At 41.1% G+C, this 19,801-nt stretch overlaps 1 pseudogene; it reads left to right on the top strand.

The window, feature by feature from the left end:
• LOC137633081 (piggyBac transposable element-derived protein 2-like) overlaps window positions 1-18,983 on the top strand; it is a 41,276-nt pseudogene extending 22,293 nt beyond the window's left edge.
• The last annotated feature ends 818 nt before the right edge of the window (window positions 18,984-19,801 follow it).

Below are 19,801 nucleotides of genomic sequence, written 5' to 3'. Positions count from 1 at the left end.
CTGGGGGCAGTTGTCTCGGGGGGCAACTGTCCTGGGGGCAGTTGTCGGGGGGCAACTGTCCTGGGGGCAGTTGTCGGGGGTCAACTGTCCTGGGGGCAGTTGTCGGGGGGCAACTGTCCTGGGGGCAGTTGTCGGGGGGCAACTGTCCTGGGGGCAGTTGTCGGGGGTCAACTGTCCTGGGGGCAGTTGTCTCGGGGTCGGTTGTCCTAGATCCACTAGAATTAGTATGGACCTGCAGGGGTCACTTGTCTAAGTTAGATAGGCACTGCGCATCACAAGGAACTGGCTATCCTTTGATGTATCTAACGTATAGATATAGTCAGTCATAGAAAGAAAAGATGACCGAATTGCCCATAGTTCTGGGCATAGCGGAGTGCTAAGAATCTCCCGGTTTATAAATACTAAAGAAACATTGAAAATAGGTAATTGGAATGTTAGAACCATGAATCAGATTGGGAAGTTACAGCATCGGGAGAGCGAATTTATGAAATATAGTAAGGATATCTTAGCCCTAAGTGAAGCACGTTGTAAGGGGATTAGTGAGTAAACTTTAGATCAAGGAAATATATATATATATATATATATATATATATATATATATATATATATATATATATATATATATATATATATATATATATATATATATATATATATATCTACTCAGGAAGATCAGATGGAGTTGGAAGAGAATGGGTAGGAACGATGATGACACCCAGAGCAGAAAAGACATTAATCGAGTGGAGAGCTGTAACCAGTAGGTTGTTATTCGCAAAGTTCAAATCAAAGCAGTGCAATATGAGTATTATAGTTTGCTATGCCCCAACAAATGATTCCCCTGAAAAAACAAAAGATAAATATTATGAAGAACTGCATAGGGTAATAGATGAGATCCTTGAGAGAGATATGAAAATTGTGATTTGCGACTTCAATAATAAAGTTGGAAGAAATAATCAAGGGATAGAGACTGTGATGGGTGTCGAGGGTCTCGGTGGAGTTGCAAATGAAAATTAAGCACATTTCATAAGTTTCTGTTCAGTAAACAATATTGTCATTGGAGGTACTCTTTTTCAACACACGAACACCCACAAGTATACATGGACTTCACCATGTAGCATTTACAAAATTCAGATATATCACATTGCCGTTTATAAAGAGCGAAGGAGGACTCAGATTTGTAAGAAGCTATAGAGGTACCGATATTGATAGTGATCACCAGCTCCTCATTGTCACACTGAAATTAAAACTGAAAGCACCCGACAGAAAGATGGAAAGAATACCTAGGTTTGATAAAACTAAGCTTTTAGAGGAAGAGCACAGAGAAACATTTGCATTTGAATGTAGGAATCGTTTTGCAGTCTTAGAAACTTTAAGAGACGAAGAACAGACAGTTAATGAAGAATGGTGTGATATGAAGAACATATATCAGCAGTCAGCCATGGATATCAAATGATACTTAGGATACTTTAAAAGGGAGACAAAGACAGAAATTGATTGTTGAAAGTTTTGGAGGAAGTAATGAAAATTACAAGGTAGAGCATACTAAGTATTCCAGTATTGACAGTGAGGTCAAGAGAAACGTCAGGAAAGACTGGAGAGAATATTTAGACAGTAAAGCAGATGAGGCTGACAAAGCTATGAATTCAGGAAGTGACTATGGTGTAAGAATTGCTCATAAAATTATAATTGAAATCTCGACTGGGTAAAGAAGGAGAAGCATATAACCATTGTGGTACGGTCCCAGGGTGGGTTTGGGAGTGGAACACATCGACATTTTTCATAATTTACTTCTTAGTCGAGTCACTGGAAAATTAACATAATACAAGTATTCATAGTGATAATTCTGCACTTAATCAGAAAAAAACATATCTAAAGAAAATTATAATTTACATTCAAATCAGCAATGTTTTATTGGAAACAAACTCCATTACTATAATTCCAATAAAGACCTATGGTACGATAAACTTGATTGTGTGTTGATTATAGGAAGTTGAATGCAGTCACTAAGTGTAGAACACTGCACCACCAGTGCAGCTACGTTCTGAATATCGGCGTTTACTAAGGGTGAAGTCAAACACTCTTCCTCTGTGGTGTTCATGTATTCCATCAAAAGCAGTGAGGTTTGACGCTGCAAACAAAAGCAGCAATAAATATACAAAAAAATAATGTAAATATTCATGTAAAACAATATATATACTGTAAATATCATGTAAATACAAAATAATGTAAATGATGTAAAATACAATACAGTAATTCCACAGGTAAGGTTCACTTAACATAGAAAATAAACTTACATTTTCCAGACGCCGATTCTAATGCTAAAATTCTCAGATAACCACTGGTACAAGTTGCTGTACCACCAGATGCATTCAGCCTCCTAGCTAACAGCAACACTGGTCACTTAAAACTATGATGAGTACACTGGGCAGCTCAGCACACCACAAATACTGCAGAACCACAGCATGCAGAAATTCCATGTGCTTTCCAGAGCCTGCCCACGCTGAACTGAACAAAGGCGCCAAGGCGGGCATAAACCGCGGCCTTTTGGGCAGATGCCAACAATAACAGTACAATATTTTTCAGTACCAACTCAATACTTCTTTTTCATATAAAAAAGTAAACAAAATATGTATACAGTTTTCCATTCAATAGAAATATTCAATTCAAAATAGTGCACATAAGTATATAATTAAATACAAAACAAACATCAGGCAATCCCGACGCTCGCTTATCTCCTCATCCTTATCATCAACAAAGAAAACGTGTAGCGTCAACTTAACTAAAAACGTAAAACGCTGTGGCATATCCTACACCGCCCCCTATTTTGTAGTATACAAAATACACTGCAAATATGCCACATACACAGCACGCCATATGAGCAGCGCACGGCGTTCACTCTTTTTCCAATGGCACTCCACTGTCATCACACTCCGTTTCAAGGAGAAGGCACATTTTCTGCACTGGACGTAAGTACAACCCACACTCGGTCTTAATCTTGGCTTGTCTAACTCGGTTGTCAGAGTCTCGAGTCACTTCCAAGACTCGCCCCAAAGGCCACGAGCCTCTGGGGAGATGTTCGTCGGTAGTTAGCACGATGTCGCCAACTTGGATGTCTCGCCGTTGGACGGTCCACTTCTGTCTTTCTTGAAGCAATGGAAGGTACTCCCTCAGCCATCGCTTCCAGAATTGGTCGGCAAGATATTGCGCTTGACGCCAGCGGCGCCTAACATACAAGTCCTTCTGGTCAGTCTTCGTTACTGGGAGCACTGCACTCTTCAGAGTCAACAGCATACTAGGCGTCAATGGCAGTGGACAGTCTGGGTCGTCGTTTACCTTGGTTAGGGGTCTTCCATTCACCAAAGACTCTGCTTCGCAGAACAGTGTCGATAGTGTGTCGTCAGTGGTGACCTGCTGCAGGCAAGTTGCACTGAGAGCTCTTCTCACTGAGCGTATGAGGCGTTCCCAGACTCCTCCGAAGTGTGACGCATATGGCGGGTTGAAACGCCACTCGATGCCCTTAGCTGCTAGGGTTTGGGCAATTTCCTCTTCCTTGAAGTCTTGAAGAGCTTCCTTCAGCTCTCGGTCAGCTGCGACGAGGTTGGTACCGTTGTCTGACCATATTCTCTTGACAGCTCCTCGCCTGGCCGTAAATCTTCTCACTGCATTCACAAAGGAGTCTTGATCCATCGAGCTGAGAACCTCCAGATGAATCGCTCGCACTGTCAGGCAGGTAAAAATGGCTCCCCAGCGCTTCACTGTAGAGCGCCCTTGCTTCACAAAGAAGGGACCGAAGCAGTCTGCCCCTGTATTGGTGAAGGGAGGATCCCCCGGACAGATCCGGTCAGAGGGCAAGTCGGCCATCACTTGATTCACTGGCCGACAACTGAGTCTTCTACAGATGACACAGTCACGTATCACTGATCTAACTACTGAATTTCCATGAACGATCCAGTAGTTTTTTCTTAGTTCAGCCATAAGATGGTTCTGCCCACAATGGCTGTTTGTTTCATGGGTCCATCGCACCATCTTCCTCACAACTGGCGACTTGGATGGAAGAATGATGGGGTGCTTGCAGCTATCACTGATGGTGGCTTCACAGAGTCTTCCACCAACCTTCAGCAAGCCTTCTTGTAGAAATGGGCGCAACTTGCAAATCTTGCTGGATTTCTTCACCTTGGAATCCTTCTTGGAGAGTGATTTGATCTCACTCCCATACTCTTGAGCTTGAATCTTCTTCCATATTATGGTTGTTGCACAATTCATCTCGTTTGCAGATAACACTTCTGATCCACTCTTGGTTCCTAATCGCCTCAGTCGAGCGATGATTCGCACTATCTTGGTCCATGAAGAGAACTTGGCAGCAATCTTCTCCACTAGGATTGGTTCCGGCACCACCATGCTGAAGATGGGCGCAGACTGCTTAACTTCTGGATCTCCATCTAGTTCTGCTCGCTTAACATCGTCAGGAAGAGCTGGCCAACTGTCCTGCTCTTGACACAGGAACTCTGGTCCTGTCAGCCACAGCGACGACTCCAGCAAGCTGTCCACATCAAGGCCCCGAGAGGCCAGGTCTGCAGGGTTCGCAGAGGTGTTCACATACCTCCAAGCGGTGATGTCACTGAGGTCGCGGATGAGGTTCACACGGTTGTTCACAAACGTGTGGTATCTTGCAGACAGGTTACGGATGTACTTCAGGACAGACGTGCTGTCGGTCCAGAACACTGAGTCACACAACTCCAAATCGAGTTCTGACCTGATCTTGCAATCAAGTTGAGCTGCCACAGCAGCAGCAGTCAATTCCATTCGTGGAATACTTGGTCTCTTGAGGGGAGCTACACGAGCTCGACCCATAACCAGTGTACTGTTCACTTGGTTATTCTTGCTTACCGTGCGCAGATACGTGGCCACACCATATCCTGCCTGGCTTGCGTCCGCAAAATGGTGAAGTTGGTACGATGATACCTCCCCAAAGTCTGGAGGCACCAGGCTTCTTCTGATCTTGAAGTCTCCTAGACACTGAAGCTGGGAAGTCCATCTGCTCCAGCGATTTGCTTCGTCGTTGTTCATTTCTTCATCCCAAGGTAAGTTGCGACGACACAGTTCTTGTAGTAACATCTTCCCTTTCAGGGTGAAAGGTGCGACAAAACCAAGTGGATCATACAAGGAAGCCACTACAGAGAGAACTCCTCTTCGTGTCCTAGGCTTCTCCTTCAGGTTGATCTTGAAGGTGAACTCATCACTGCTCATGTCCCAGTGGATACCCAAAGCGCGCTCCGTAGGCAGCTCGTCCTTACTGAGGTCCAATGTAGCCACTGATTTATCTCTCTCTCCTTCAGGCACGGCAGCGAGAATGCACTTGTTGCTAGATGTCCACTGGTTCAGCCGGAATCCTCCATCAGCACAGAGTCCAATGAGGTCTTTTGTCAATTGGATACAGTCTTCCTCGCTGTCCATTGACTTCAACAAGTTGTCAACGTAGAAGTTGCGTCGTACGGCATGGCAAGCGTCTTCACCATACTTGTCACCATAGTCCAGTGCTGCCTGTCTGAGGCAGAAGTTGACTACACTTGGGGACGATCGCGCTCCAAACACATGTGAAGTCATCCTGAACTCTTGAATAGCTTGATTGGTGTCTCCACCTGGCCACCACAGGAAGCGTAAAGAGTCCCTCTCGTCTTCTGGCACCTTGACCTGATGGAACATTTCTTGTATGTCCGCAGTAACAGCATGTTGTCCTTCCCTGAAGCGCAGCAGCACTCCAGCAAGACTACTTGTGAGATCTGGTCCCTGCATGAGGTGGTCATTGAGTGAGGTCCCAGCATGCTTAGCCTTAAGGTCGAAGACAACCCTAAGCTTGTCCTTGGTAGGGTGTTTGACCCCATGGTGCGCCATGTAGTTCACACGGCCATCACTGCGACTCAGCTTGTCGACTGGGACAAGCTCAGCGTACCCTTTCAAAAGGTACTTCTCTACTTGTTCGACGTATTTAGTCTTGTACGTTTCATTTGCCTCAAATTTCTTCTTTAAGGAGTGAGCCCTACGTTCTGCCATGGCACGGTTATTAGGTAGAGGCTCAGTGTCACTAAAGGGTAAGCAAGCAACATACTTGCCTTCTGTCTGGACAACAGTTTCGTCCAGCAAAGACAGGAATCTCTTGTCTTCAAAAGAATCTTCTATCTTTGAGAGTGTCTCTTTCTCCCAAAAGTCTTGGTTGAAGTTGCGTTGCAGAAGTTCTGTTGTATCATCCACAGTGCACACATGGAACAGAAGGGCAGGACCTGAAGGCGATCTAGGTCCTGTTGGGCCGAAAACAACCCACCCTAGCTTGGTCAGGTATGCAGATGGCTCGTCCTTAAGCCCATGTCGCTGGTCTAGAATCACTCTGTTCAATGTCGTGTCTAGCCCAATGATCAGCTCTACTTGACGATGATCTTCAGGTAGACTCTCTACTTCCAGGTCACTCAGATGTGGCCACTTGGTCAGCCATTCTTGACGCATGGCATGGTCCATAGACACATTGATCTTGTCAGCCACGAACACGTCGGTCACATGCTCTCCTTCATCAGTATTAATATTACCAATGTGTAGGGACAGAACTTCCTTACAAGTGAAAGTCCCTGCTTCAGTTGCCATGATCTGGTTACATGGTCTTCCTTTGAGACCCATTCGGTCTATCAGGCTTCTTGCTGCCAATGTTGGGGCAGCTCCACTGTCGATGAATCCATAGGTTGCATGGATGCCATTTACAAGAACAGGTAAGATCTTCAGCATTGTTCTTCCCTTAGGTAACTGGCTTGCACACACTGAGAACATAGGTTGCACATTTGGGGCTGCAGCACTCTTGCCAGCTGTAGCAATCGCGCCACCTTCTGTAGCACCAACTGCCTTCTCACCGCCCCCGATAGCACTTTTGCCTCCCACATGGGCCGCACCTGTATTGCTTGCAGTCTTAGGTGGACTATGCAGCATGGCATGGTGCTTGTGAGATCCACACCTTTCACAGATGGATGCATCTTCACATTTTGCATATGAATGTTCACCATTAAGACACCTGAAGCAGTATCTTGCCTTCTTTATCACCTCCCAGCGATCTGGAAGCTTCAACCTCTCAAATTTGAAGCACTCTTTAAGTTCATGGTCCTCCTTAGTGCAGAAGGGACACCATTTCCCTCTAGCTGGTGAAGCCGTGTGGTGCACAGGTAAGGTCTTAGGCCTGACAGGCTTGGATGGCTTCTCAGTAGGTTTCGGGATACGACGGTCGCACTCATAATAAGAGAGATGCTTGGCAATACATGCCTGTTTCTCAATGTACTCTATTAGAGCTGGAAGCTTGAACTTATGTTCCTCGCATTTCGCTACCCATCTCACTCTCATTTGGTATGGGAGCTTTTCAACAATCTTCTTCATTGTTTCTTGAAGCTCTATTCGATGGTAGTTATTACCAAGTGCTGCCTTAACTGTCTTCAAACATGCAGCATAATTTTCCAGGCCATCAATATCACCTGCATTAATCTCCTTCCAATCAAATAGCTTCTTGACATAAGCATCTGACAGGTCATTGTCATTCTTATATTTATGACACAATATCTCCCATGCACAATCATACCCAATGTCAGTGGGTAGATGGAAACAGTTCTCAATCAGGTTCTTGGGAGTACCATCTAAACAGTTGTATAGGTGAGTTAGCCTTCGTGCAGGGTCGTCGGTATTACACTCCACAATCCAGGTGAAAGAATTCTTAAACATGGAGAATTTGGTTAAGTCTCCGCTGAAACGCTCCAGTTTCATCTGTGGCAGCTGCATCCGTCGTGTTAGTTCTTGCTGACTAGCTAGTGTACAATCAAGAGCCTTTACTATTTCAGAAGTTTGCAGATCTGCTTGTGACACATCTTGAGTTAAGGGAACACGTCTTGGCACAAAAGGCGTCGCATCTGGGGCCAATGGAGTTGAATGATGTCCAAGACCCTTCAGGTCATACGTCACACTGTGGACGTTTGTAGGATTCACATCTGCTTCATGAACCCTGCTGATTCTCCCACTCTCATAGTGAGAATTTACATCACTTCTCCACTGCTCAATCCCTTTGACATCCAACTGAACTGATGAGTCCCTCTTCTCCCGTTGTGAAGCATTACTAGCAGCGGAACCAGCATATGAAGTTCCAACTTCAGACAGTATTTCATACTCTACCTGTAGTTTATCACAGTCTAACTTCAGGCTGTTAATCTCTTCTTGGCTCTTGCGTTTAGCTGCAATTGCTTTGGCTTGCATTTCAATTTCAAGTGTTTTGGCTTGCATTTCAGCTTCAGCTGCAAGTGCTTTGGCTTGCATTTCAGCTTCAGCTGCAAGTGCTTTGGCTTGCATTTCCAAAGCCAATTCCTCTTCTTCTAGCTGTTTTGCTTCCTCCGCTTGCTTAAGCTTTGCTTGCGCCTCAAGCAAGCGCACACGCAGTGCCGACTGGCTGGTCTTTGCTGAAGCTCTTGAAATGGACGACATGGTGACAGATGATAGAGGCCACAACAGACGATCCTTGCAGACACAAGGCTGACGAAGTCCACTTGTCCCACGCTGGCGTTACTTGACCCAGGCTGGAGTATTCGTCAAACTGTAGAACACTGCACCACCAGTGCAGCTACGTTCTGAATATCGGCGTTTACTAAGGGTGAAGTCAAACACTCTTCCTCTGTGGTGTTCATGTATTCCATCAAAAGCAGTGAGGTTTGACGCTGCAAACAAAAGCAGCAATAAATATACAAAAAAATAATGTAAATATTCATGTAAAACAATATATATACTGTAAATATCATGTAAATACAAAATAATGTAAATGATGTAAAATACAATACAGTAATTCCACAGGTAAGGTTCACTTAACATAGAAAATAAACTTACATTTTCCAGACGCCGATTCTAATGCTAAAATTCTCAGATAACCACTGGTACAAGTTGCTGTACCACCAGATGCATTCAGCCTCCTAGCTAACAGCAACACTGGTCACTTAAAACTATGATGAGTACACTGGGCAGCTCAGCACACCACAAATACTGCAGAACCACAGCATGCAGAAATTCCATGTGCTTTCCAGAGCCTGCCCACGCTGAACTGAACAAAGGCGCCAAGGCGGGCATAAACCGCGGCCTTTTGGGCAGATGCCAACAATAACAGTACAATATTTTTCAGTACCAACTCAATACTTCTTTTTCATATAAAAAAGTAAACAAAATATGTATACAGTTTTCCATTCAATAGAAATATTCAATTCAAAATAGTGCACATAAGTATATAATTAAATACAAAACAAACATCAGGCAATCCCGACGCTCGCTTATCTCCTCATCCTTATCATCAACAAAGAAAACGTGTAGCGTCAACTTAACTAAAAACGTAAAACGCTGTGGCATATCCTACACTAAGGATAATGTACTTCCATTGCCCTTGATCAAAGACTTACTTGTGAAGGTACGGGATAGTTCATATTTTACAACTATTGATTTAAAGTCTGGATACTATCATATACCCATTCAGGAAGACAGTAAATGTAAAACGCCATTCATAGCTAACGATCAACTATTTCAGTTAAATTTTCTTCCTTTCACTGTTATAAATGCTCCAAGTCTTTTCTCTAGAGTAATGATGGAGATTTTGTGTCCCTTAATTGTCCATAATGTTCTTGTTTATCTAGAAGATATCAAAATTACAGGGAAAACGGCCGAAGAACATAATGATAATGTTTGTAAAGTTTTTGAAGCATTGCGAAGTAATGGTATGAAAATAAATTTGTCAAAGAGCAAATTTTTCTGTAAACAGGTCGAATTTTTAGGTCACATAATAACCCCAGAAGGTATCCAACCCTACCCCAGTAAAGTAGAAGCTATTAGAGATTTCCCCAGACCACGTACCCCTAAGGAAGTAGCTGGGTTCCTTGGGCTCGCTGGCTATTACCATAAATTCATAAGAGGTTTTGGAGAGATAGCAAGACCCTTAGATGCTTTGAAGAAACAAAAAGTAATGATTTGGGGAGTGAAAGAAGAAAGGGTCTTTAACCATTTGAGAGCTGGCTTAACAAACAATGACTTATTCGTATATCCTAGATTTGATCGCACGTTTTTAGTGACAACACATGCAAGAAGCTTAGCTATTGGTGGCGTAGTTTTTCAACGAGATGATAAAGGTATAGAGTGACCCATTTGTTTTGCTGTCAGGCCGCTAAAAGTGGCAGAAAAGAATTATAGTACATTCAGTCGAGAGGATTTGCCTAGTTTTGGGTTCTAGAGAGGTATCGGTTCTTTTTATTAGGTCAGTCGATGGAGTTGCAAAGTGATCATTGCTCCTTACGTGACTTATTTTATAAAGAAGACTTGACATCTAGACAGTCGAGATGGATTGAAAGATGGTTAGAGTGTAATATAAAGTGTTTCCACCACATAGAAGCTAAAGCTAATAAGGTAGTTGATGTCCTCTCTAGAGGCGCAATAATAGGAGTAACAACTAGGGCACAAAAGAGGAACGAAGAACAAAACCAAAATATTGAAGATCCCTATCAAAATAGAGAACGGGATGTGAATTCATGCGAGGAGCAATCCGAAAATGGGATCCACGAGAGAGAGAGAGAGAGAGAGAGAGAGAGAGAGAGAGAGAGAGAGAGAGAGAGAGAGAGAGAGAGAGAGAGATGGGAACGGTGAAGGTAAATATATGTGGGTGGCCGAGGACATGACCAAGTCTGTCCAGAATGAGTGCCCTGATGATATAGGTGTGGTTGACTTGGGAGGTTGGGACATAAAAGAAGTTCAAGAGGGACAGAAAAAATGAGAATTGGATGGAAAGAGAGCGAGCAGTGATTAAAGGGGAATCGGAGAGTTATCCATCATTTCTGAATGTGCCTCGTGAAATTTTTTTCATAGAGAATATCTTATATTGCGCTTACAAGAAGAGGGGAGGGGAATTTTGTGCACGGGTAGTTCTTCCTCCCTCTTTAATTAATCGAGCCATCCACATTGTGCATGCAAGTCCGTGTGCAGGGCATTTAGGGATTGATAGAACATTAAGGTGAGCACGAGAATCCTTCTTTTGGTTAGGAATGAAAAAATCTATAGAAATTTATATAAAACATTGTCATGCTTGTAACCGTTTCAAAGAAAAAAAACAAAAACACTGTACCAGAAGCAAGAAAGTGGCTTGTGATTCCTATTAAATTTTATAGGGTGCATATGGATGTGGCAGGACCATTCCCTACTGGTTTAACGCAACATAAGTATAGATGTGTATCTGTGGATGCATTTACTCAGTACACTCATACCTACGCAATGTTGGATAAATCAGAAAATTCAGTAGACCGGGCGCTGTGCTCTTTCATTACTAGGTTTGGTTGCCCAAAAATTTTGGTAAGTAATAATGGTCTCGAGTTTATATATAAGGTGGTGAAATCAGTCACGGACTTCATGAAAATTGAACACTTTTCAGTGACTGCATATAGGCCTTCCGCTAATGGCTTAGTGGAAACACATGAAAGGCAAATTTGTCTCTAGGCCTTTACCAATATTAAGGGAAAATAATAGATATATATCTGACCCCGAAGATGTAGCAGAGATACTTGCCAAGGACTTCGCTCATGTATCAAGTGCTGACAAATATTCCTCAAAATAGAGCTGCCTCTTCCAATATTGAAGCTTTTAACTTATCTTTTAGTATGTAGGAAATTCAAAATGGGTATCTGTAGCTCATTCTTGACAGTCCCAGGTGAGGATGGCATCCAATATGAAATGATTTCACATCTCCCAGTGGATACTAAGGAATTTTTATTAGAAACCCTTAATGGTCTATGGGTTTCTCATACATCTCCTGATTCCTGGCATCCTTCAATCATAATTCCAGGCCACAAGTCTGGTAAAGAACCAGAACTGCCATCTAGTTACAGGCATATAGTCGTTGCTAGTTGCATGCGCAAACTATTTGAGTGAATTATCAACAAGACTTGTGAGGTATCTAGAATAAAAAATCTTTTATTAAACAGTCAGTTTGGTTTCAGGAAGAACCGAAGTAGGCTAGACCCTTTGCTTATGTTATAAGGGAGATTTTAAATGTCTTTTCTAAACATAACCAGGCATATGACACCACCTGGAAGGGCGGCAGTATAGGAGGACATATGTTTTTTTTTTTTTTTTTTTTTTTATATAAGAATTTTTATCAAACTGCATGATTAAGTAAAAGTAGAGTCAGAAATATCTTCATCCTACATGCAAGATGAAGGTGTCCCCCAGGCAGCGTACTGAGTGTGGCCTTATTTGCTGTTGCTATCAATAGTCTCATGAGTCCTCTATCTCCTGGCATACAAGGTCACTATCTATTGATGATTTTGCAATTTATTATAGCGGATCACCTACACTACAAGCATGCCAAAATCTTTAAATTGTTATAAATGCTGCTTTTGCAAGGGCAAATGCTCAGGGATTCATGTTCTCTCGTCAGAAGACCAAAGCCATTTGTTTTACTCGTATTCACATAAGACACGAGATCACCACACTTTTCTTGAATAATTTTTTATTGCCATATGAGGATAGTGTCAATTTTCTGGGGGTAATTTTCAACAAAAAAATGACGTTTGATCTCCATATAAATGACCTATCCATCAGGGTGAAAAAGTCAGTAAATATCTTTGTTTTATCACATTTTAATTGGGGTGTTGATAAAACAACACTGCTTAGAATTTACACATCTTTGTCTTATCAAGTTAGACTGTGCATGTCAAATGTATGGGTCAGCTACCAAGACTTTACTTGAAAAACTTGATGTTGTTCAAAATATGGGGCTCTGCATCTGCACTGGTGCATACTGAAATCTCCCATTAATAGTAAGTATGTGGATTCTGGCATACCTCCCCTTTCCATCCTTAAAGAGGTGTTGAGTTTGAGGTTAATAGCTAACTCCCTCGCTATAAGAACTGAGTTCTTAACAGATCAAGAGTGCCCAAGGCTTTGGAAGTACAGCCGATAAATGACGCTACCGAAGAAAGTTTGTTAACAGCACAGATAGCAGAGGTAGGATATCCCAAGTCTCCCTCTTGCTTGGTATAATCCACCTGCTAAAGTTTGTTTTACGGTAGGGAGGAAAAATACCTTACCCAGTAAGCTCATGAAAATTGAGTTTTTAAATCATACTGCTCAACATCATTGATAGTCCCAAGTCGGCGGCAGGAGTTGGAAGCGCAATTGTGGTGGGAGATATTTTTATTAGAAAGAAACTTCCATCCTGCTTTTTAATATTTACTGCTGAGGTGTATGCAATAATTCTCGCAGTCCGACATATTTTCAGAAATGGTAATCAAAATAGTTTTTATATAATTTTTACGGAATCCAATAGTGTTTTACTATCAATTAAACAAATAATGCCATGAAACCATCTAGTACAAGAGGTGCAGGACTGGTTAATAATTCTGCAGTCTAGGAAGAATATCACTCTTCACTTCTCTTAGGACCCTGCCCCCGTTGGGGTGGATGGAAATGAACGAGTAGATAAGGCAACTAAGGAAGCTTCAGCGCTACTTAACCCATTCTCCATAAGTATTCCTTACAAAGACCTTAAAAGTAAGATGCGTTTTCAATGTAAGAATTAGTGGCAGGCTCGATGGTCTGAACTGGTTACCAATACAAAGTTGAAACAAATTCACCCTTGTAATTCTACAAATAAAAGGGGAAACATCCTTTTAACTAAACATGGAACCCACAATTATTCAATGACGAGTGGGGAAGGGAGACAGTCCCCTCTTTGTAATACCTATCAAATGACAATAAATATTAAACATATTTTAGTCAATTGTCCTGTTTTTAATCTTTAGAGGAGGACACATTTACTCCAGGACGAACCTTTAAAAGGTATACTGGGGGAAACTTGAAAAAATGTTTACAGAGTATTGGTTTATATCACGATCTTTGGTAGATTTTATTAATTTATTTTTTAATCCCTTTGATCCATTTTATTTCACCTTTAAATGTTAATGTATGGAAGTTGTGTGATTGTTTTTATAGGTTAAAATGGGTGTGCTGGTATGATTGATTAATTTGCATTATGTAAGTAGTAGGTTGGCCAGGGCACCAGTTACCCGTTGAGATACTACTGCTAGAGTTATTGGATCCTTAGACTGGCCAGACAATAATACGTTGGATCCCTCTCTCTGGTCACGACTCATTCTTTCTTTGCCTACACATACACCGAAAAGTCTGGCATATTCTTTACACCTTCTAATCTTTCCTCATACACCGAACAACACTGAGATTACCAAACACTTCTTCGATCAAGGGGCTAATCATTGTACTGTAATTGTTCAGTGGTTAATTTCCTCTTGGTAAGGGTAGAGGAGACTCTTTAGCTATGGTGAGCAGCTCTTCTAGGAGAAGGACACTCCGAAATCAAACCATTGTTCTCTAGTCTTGGGTAGTGCCATAGCCTCTGTACCATGGTCTTCCACTGTCTGCGATCAGAGTTCTCTTGCTTGAGGGTACAGTCAGGCACACTATTCTATCTTATACATATATATATATATATATATATATATATATATATATATATATATATATATATATATATATATATATATATATATATATATACAGTATATATATATATATATATATATATATATATATATATATATATATATATATATATATATATATATATATACAGTATATATATATATATATATATATATATATATATATATATATATATATATATATATATATATATATATATATATATATATATTCTTCCTCTTGTTTTTTTGGGGGAAATGGTGTGTTGGGCAGGCTGAATAGACAGGCCACGGATGCCTGGTGGTTTATCAAGAGGTTGTATTTTCCTTTTCTGATTCTTTTACTTTTAAAAACCATCCTTACTGTCCTCCCTTCAGTTGAAGTGGCTATCCTGGAGGGTATTTAGCCTTGCAAGGTGTATCGGCTCTTCCATATTGACCAGTTTTTCCGACTTTTTTTCTATAGTCTATGGATTTGATAAATCATTATATTTATATTTCTGTACATATTGTTCTTGTTATCATTCTTTTTAACTTGGTTTTTAAGTATAATGTATCTTTATCACCATTAATTCTTATGCTCTCTGGAGACATTGAGCCAAATAGGGGACCAGTTCGCCCTAGATTTCGTCAATAGCGTCTACTGTATTGCAATATTCGTGGTCTTCATGCAAATATTCAAGACCTTACAGTTGCGTCCAGACAGTATGATATCCTTTTGTGCTAAAAGACTTTGGTTTCCATTATGAGGCACTCATATGAGCTCTTTATAACTGGTTTTGAGAAGCCAATAATGTTGAAATGCGAGGCCATCTCTACGGCCAAGGGAATGGTGGTGTATATTAGGACTGAGTACCCTGCTTCTCATAAGTCCTGCTATGAGTGTGGATGTCATGAAATTCAGGTAATAAAAGTTTGTGGCAGGCATAACAACTTCTATTTATGTTCGATCTACTGGAATCCTGACATGGATGATTCTATCTTCGATTGTCTTCTTACCCTTATGGCTAAGATGCAAGAAGATGATAGAGAGGCCTCTTTTGTCTTTGTTGGTGATTTTGATGCTCACCATAGGGAATGATTAAATTCTGTTTCTCCTGCCGATCGCCATGGCTTAAGAGCTTTAGATTTTGCCTCTGAATCAGGCTTTGAGCAAATCCTAAGTGAAGCTACTCATAGGTCTGGTAACTGCTTGGACCTTGAATACACCAACTCCCCTGGCGTTATAACCAGTAAGGTTGGTTCTCCAGTTGGGACATCTAATCATGCCTTGATTTCATTAGTAAGGAAGACTGAGCAGCCTGTCCATGATGTATCTTACTCATGTAAGATTTGTATGAAATCTCAAGCAGACTGAAATGGGATTTTGCATGATCTTTTGTGCTTGAATTGGTCACAATTATATAGTAGAGTTGATCCTGTAGTCCCTTTGAATGAGAATTTAGTCAGCATAATTAATAGGCGTATCCCTTCTCATGTAATACAGTGCCGAGTGAAGGACAAACCATAGTTCAATGATGATTGTAGACGTGCTTATTTGGAGAAGCAGGAGGCCTATCATCTTTGGAAGGGTAACATATCAGATTTGACCTGGAATAACTATACTCAGCTTAGAGCTTTTGCTCAGAGAGTTTATACTTCAACAGAAAAAGACTACGATTTAACCATAAGAGAAACTCTTTCTGGTACAGCACAAGAGCATAAGTGGTGGACTACCCTTAAGTCTGTACTCTTTGGTGTAGATGCAACAGTTCCTCCTTTACTTAAACCAGATGGCTCTGTCACTCACTGTCCTAAGGAAAAAGCAACCCTTTTGGCAGATGTATTTGACAGCAAGCAGAGTAATAAGAAACTTGAACTTCCCCATTCCTGTTTTCCTAAGGCTAAACTAACTAGTTTAGCTTTTCGATCTCGTGAAATTAAAGCTCTGTTGATAGACCTTGATGCCTATGGAGGTGTAGATACAAATGGTATTTTTCCTTTGTTTTTTATAAAGACTGCAGATTTCTTAGCTCCAAAGTTATCTGTTATTTTGCACAGGTTAGCGAGAAAAGGAGCTTTTAGCACTTGTTGGAAAATTGGTAATGTTACTCCACTATGTAAATGTGTTTGTGATAGCCTTAGTCCAATTGATTACCACCCAATTTCCATAACTCCCATAATATCTAAAGTTTTTGAGTGTCTTTTGGCAAAACGTCTCAATAGGTTTGCTGTTCCCTAGTTTGCAATCTGGTTTTCGTAAAGGCATTGGAGCAAGTGATGCCCTTCTTACAATATCAAATACTGTACATAAATCCCTTGATTGCGGTCAGGAAGTTCGTATGATTGGCCTGCCTTTGACCATGTTAATCATGAAGCCCTTGTTTTCAAACTCAAAAAATTGGGATTGGGTGAGTCGTATCTTAGCATCATTATTGACTTTTTAAGTAATAGATTGCAAAGAGTTGCTGTTGATGGGCACCATAGTATAGTATTGGAATGGGATATCTGGTGTTCCTCGGGGGTAGTGTTCTTGGCCTATTACTTTTCATACTATATACACATGATATGTGGTTTGGTCTAGAAAACAAGCTTGTTGCATATGCAGATGATGCTACTCTTTTTGCATCATTTCCATCTCCTGAATGTAGATCTGGGGCTGCTGAATCCCTTAATAGAGATCTAGCTAAAACTAGTGCATGGTGCAAATTATGGGGTATGAAATGGAATCCTAACAAAACTCAAAGTATGATTGTAAGTAGGTCAAGGACCGTAGCCCCTCTACATTCTGATCTCAGCATTGATAATGTTTCCTTAACTTTGTATGACTCTTTTAAAGTTTTAGGTGTGATTCTCGACAAAAAATATACTTTTGAGAAACACATTAGGTCTGTGTCTTCTTCAATTGCACAACAAATTGGCTTGTTGAGAAAGTCTTTCAAGATTTTTGGTGATCAATCTATTCTGAAGAAGTTTTTTTATTCGATCATTTTACCTTGTTTCGAGTATTGTTCTCCTGTTTGGCCTTTAGCTGCTGATTCATCTGAATTTGTTGGACAGGAACTTACGGTCTATTAAATTTTGTATTCCTGATCTAGATATTAATCTCTGGTACCATCGTTCAATTAGTTCATTATGCATGTTGCATAAGATTTTTTTTATAATGCTTACTATCCTTTACATTCTGATCTTCTCTGACAATTCCATCCTGTTTGTAAAACTAGGTATGCACTTAATTCTAATAGTCAGGCGTTCTCCATCACGAGGTTCAATACTACACAGTACTCTAGAAGTTTTATTCCAGCTGTGACCTAGTTGTGGAATGATCTTCCTAATCGGGTAGTTGAATCAGTAGAACTTCAAAAGTTCAAGCTTGCAGCAAATGTTTTTATGTTAAACAGGCTTACTTAAGTCCTTTTATAGTTTATATATCAAATATCTGTTTTAATGTTGTTTATGTTTTTAAAATATTCTATTTTAATATTCATCACTTATTATATCACCTATTTATTTCCTTATTTCCTTTCCTCACTGAGCTATTTTTCCCTGTTAGAAAACTTCGGTTTATGGCATCTTGCTTTTCTAACTAGAGTTGTAGCTTAGCTTGTAATAATAATAATAATAATAATAATAATAATAATAATAATAATAATAATAATAATAATAATAATAATAATAATAATTATAATAATAATATACATCGCTGAACGGCTGTTGATGCCCCAGTGTTTGGCTTAATGCCTAAATTTTATATTTAATTCAAATTTGCATTTATGTGGCGATTACAGATGCCTGAACATACAGACAGAACCGGATCACTACCCCTTCCCAATCATTGCGGATGTGCTCTATGCTCGACTTCCTGAAGGGGTATTGTCATATGGCATGTGCCCATGACCCCAGGAGACATCCCTAAGACCTCCTTCCTCCCCCCCCCCCCCCCCCTTCGGTACATACACCTTTAATTACTCCTGTTTTGGCCTTCGTAATGCTGGAGCCACTTTCCAACTCCTCCTAGATGGCATTTCAGGGGACCTCCCCTTTTGTGTTTGTAATGTGGACAGCATATCTATGTTCTCCGTCATCTATGCATCGTGCTTGACTGCCTACAATAGAACGAACTTGTATTCTGGTACGAAAAGTGTACCTAAGAACAAAATATAATTCTTAGGGCACTGCATCACACCAGGAGTCAACCCTCTCCCTGAGAAGGTAGCAACCGTTCAGAACTTCCCCATACCCACGACCGTGGAAGCACTGTAAGAATTCTTTACTATGATTAATTATAATCAACTTTTCCTGCTAGCCATCACCAACATTCTTGCCCCCCAATACACGTCCCTTGAAGAAGGGGCCTTCTGCAACGTAAGGAATGCCCTATCAATCGCTGCTGCTCTCACTTTTCCTATTCCTCATGTCCCTCTCCTTCTCTTTTTGACGTCGTTATTGGTGCAGCCCATTGTCCATCTCCTGTAGAAAACTGTCAAATGTGGAATCCAGCTACTTTACTTTCATCTGCGAATTGCTGGCTGTGTATTTGGCTATCCTTTACTTTTGCCACTTCTTTGAAGGTATACCCTTCGTCAGTCGCACAGACCGCCTGTCTCTGGTGCATGCGTTCACTAGACAGTTCGATGCCTGGTCCACCCATCAATGTTGACATCTCTCCACTGTGGCTGAACACAATTGTACTCTTCAACACGTCCCTGGGAAAAGGCATCTCGTTGCCGATGCCCAGTCAAGAAAACACATTGGCTGCCATTCATCTTGGATTGGATTACAACTACTTGGCAGAAGCCCAACGAAAAGATCTAGAAAACCAGCATATAGGACATCTTGCACATCCATTCATTAGGAAGACATTGCCCTAGACGACTCCAACCCCATCCTCCTCTGTGAAGTCAGAATAGGTAGACCACGACCATGGATACCTGCTTCCACGCTCTGACAAGTGTTTGATTTCATTCATGGCCTTTCACATCCCTCGTACCTATCTGCTGCACAGATACTGAAGACAAAGTTCATTTGGCACGGCATTACTATGGATGCTTAGGATGGGGTCCGCACCTGTACTTCATGCCAAACTTCAAAATTATATCGACACACGGATTCAAGAGTAGGCACCTTTCCTCAACCTGTGCATCATTTTGCCCACATTCATGTCGACATAGTAGGTCCCCTACCAACATTACAAGGACATCGTTGTATGGCGACCTCTTGGTCGTCCCTGCTGATTTTTTTCCGTCTGCAAATTCCTCTGACAATCTCCAACGCAAATGTCACATTGAAGGAAA

This window comes from Palaemon carinicauda, chromosome 42 (genome assembly GCF_036898095.1).
Source record: "Palaemon carinicauda isolate YSFRI2023 chromosome 42, ASM3689809v2, whole genome shotgun sequence".
NCBI lineage: Eukaryota > Metazoa > Arthropoda > Malacostraca > Decapoda > Palaemonidae > Palaemon > Palaemon carinicauda.
Note: the sequence above shows the minus strand (reverse complement) of the source record. Positions and strands in the feature narration are given on the sequence as shown.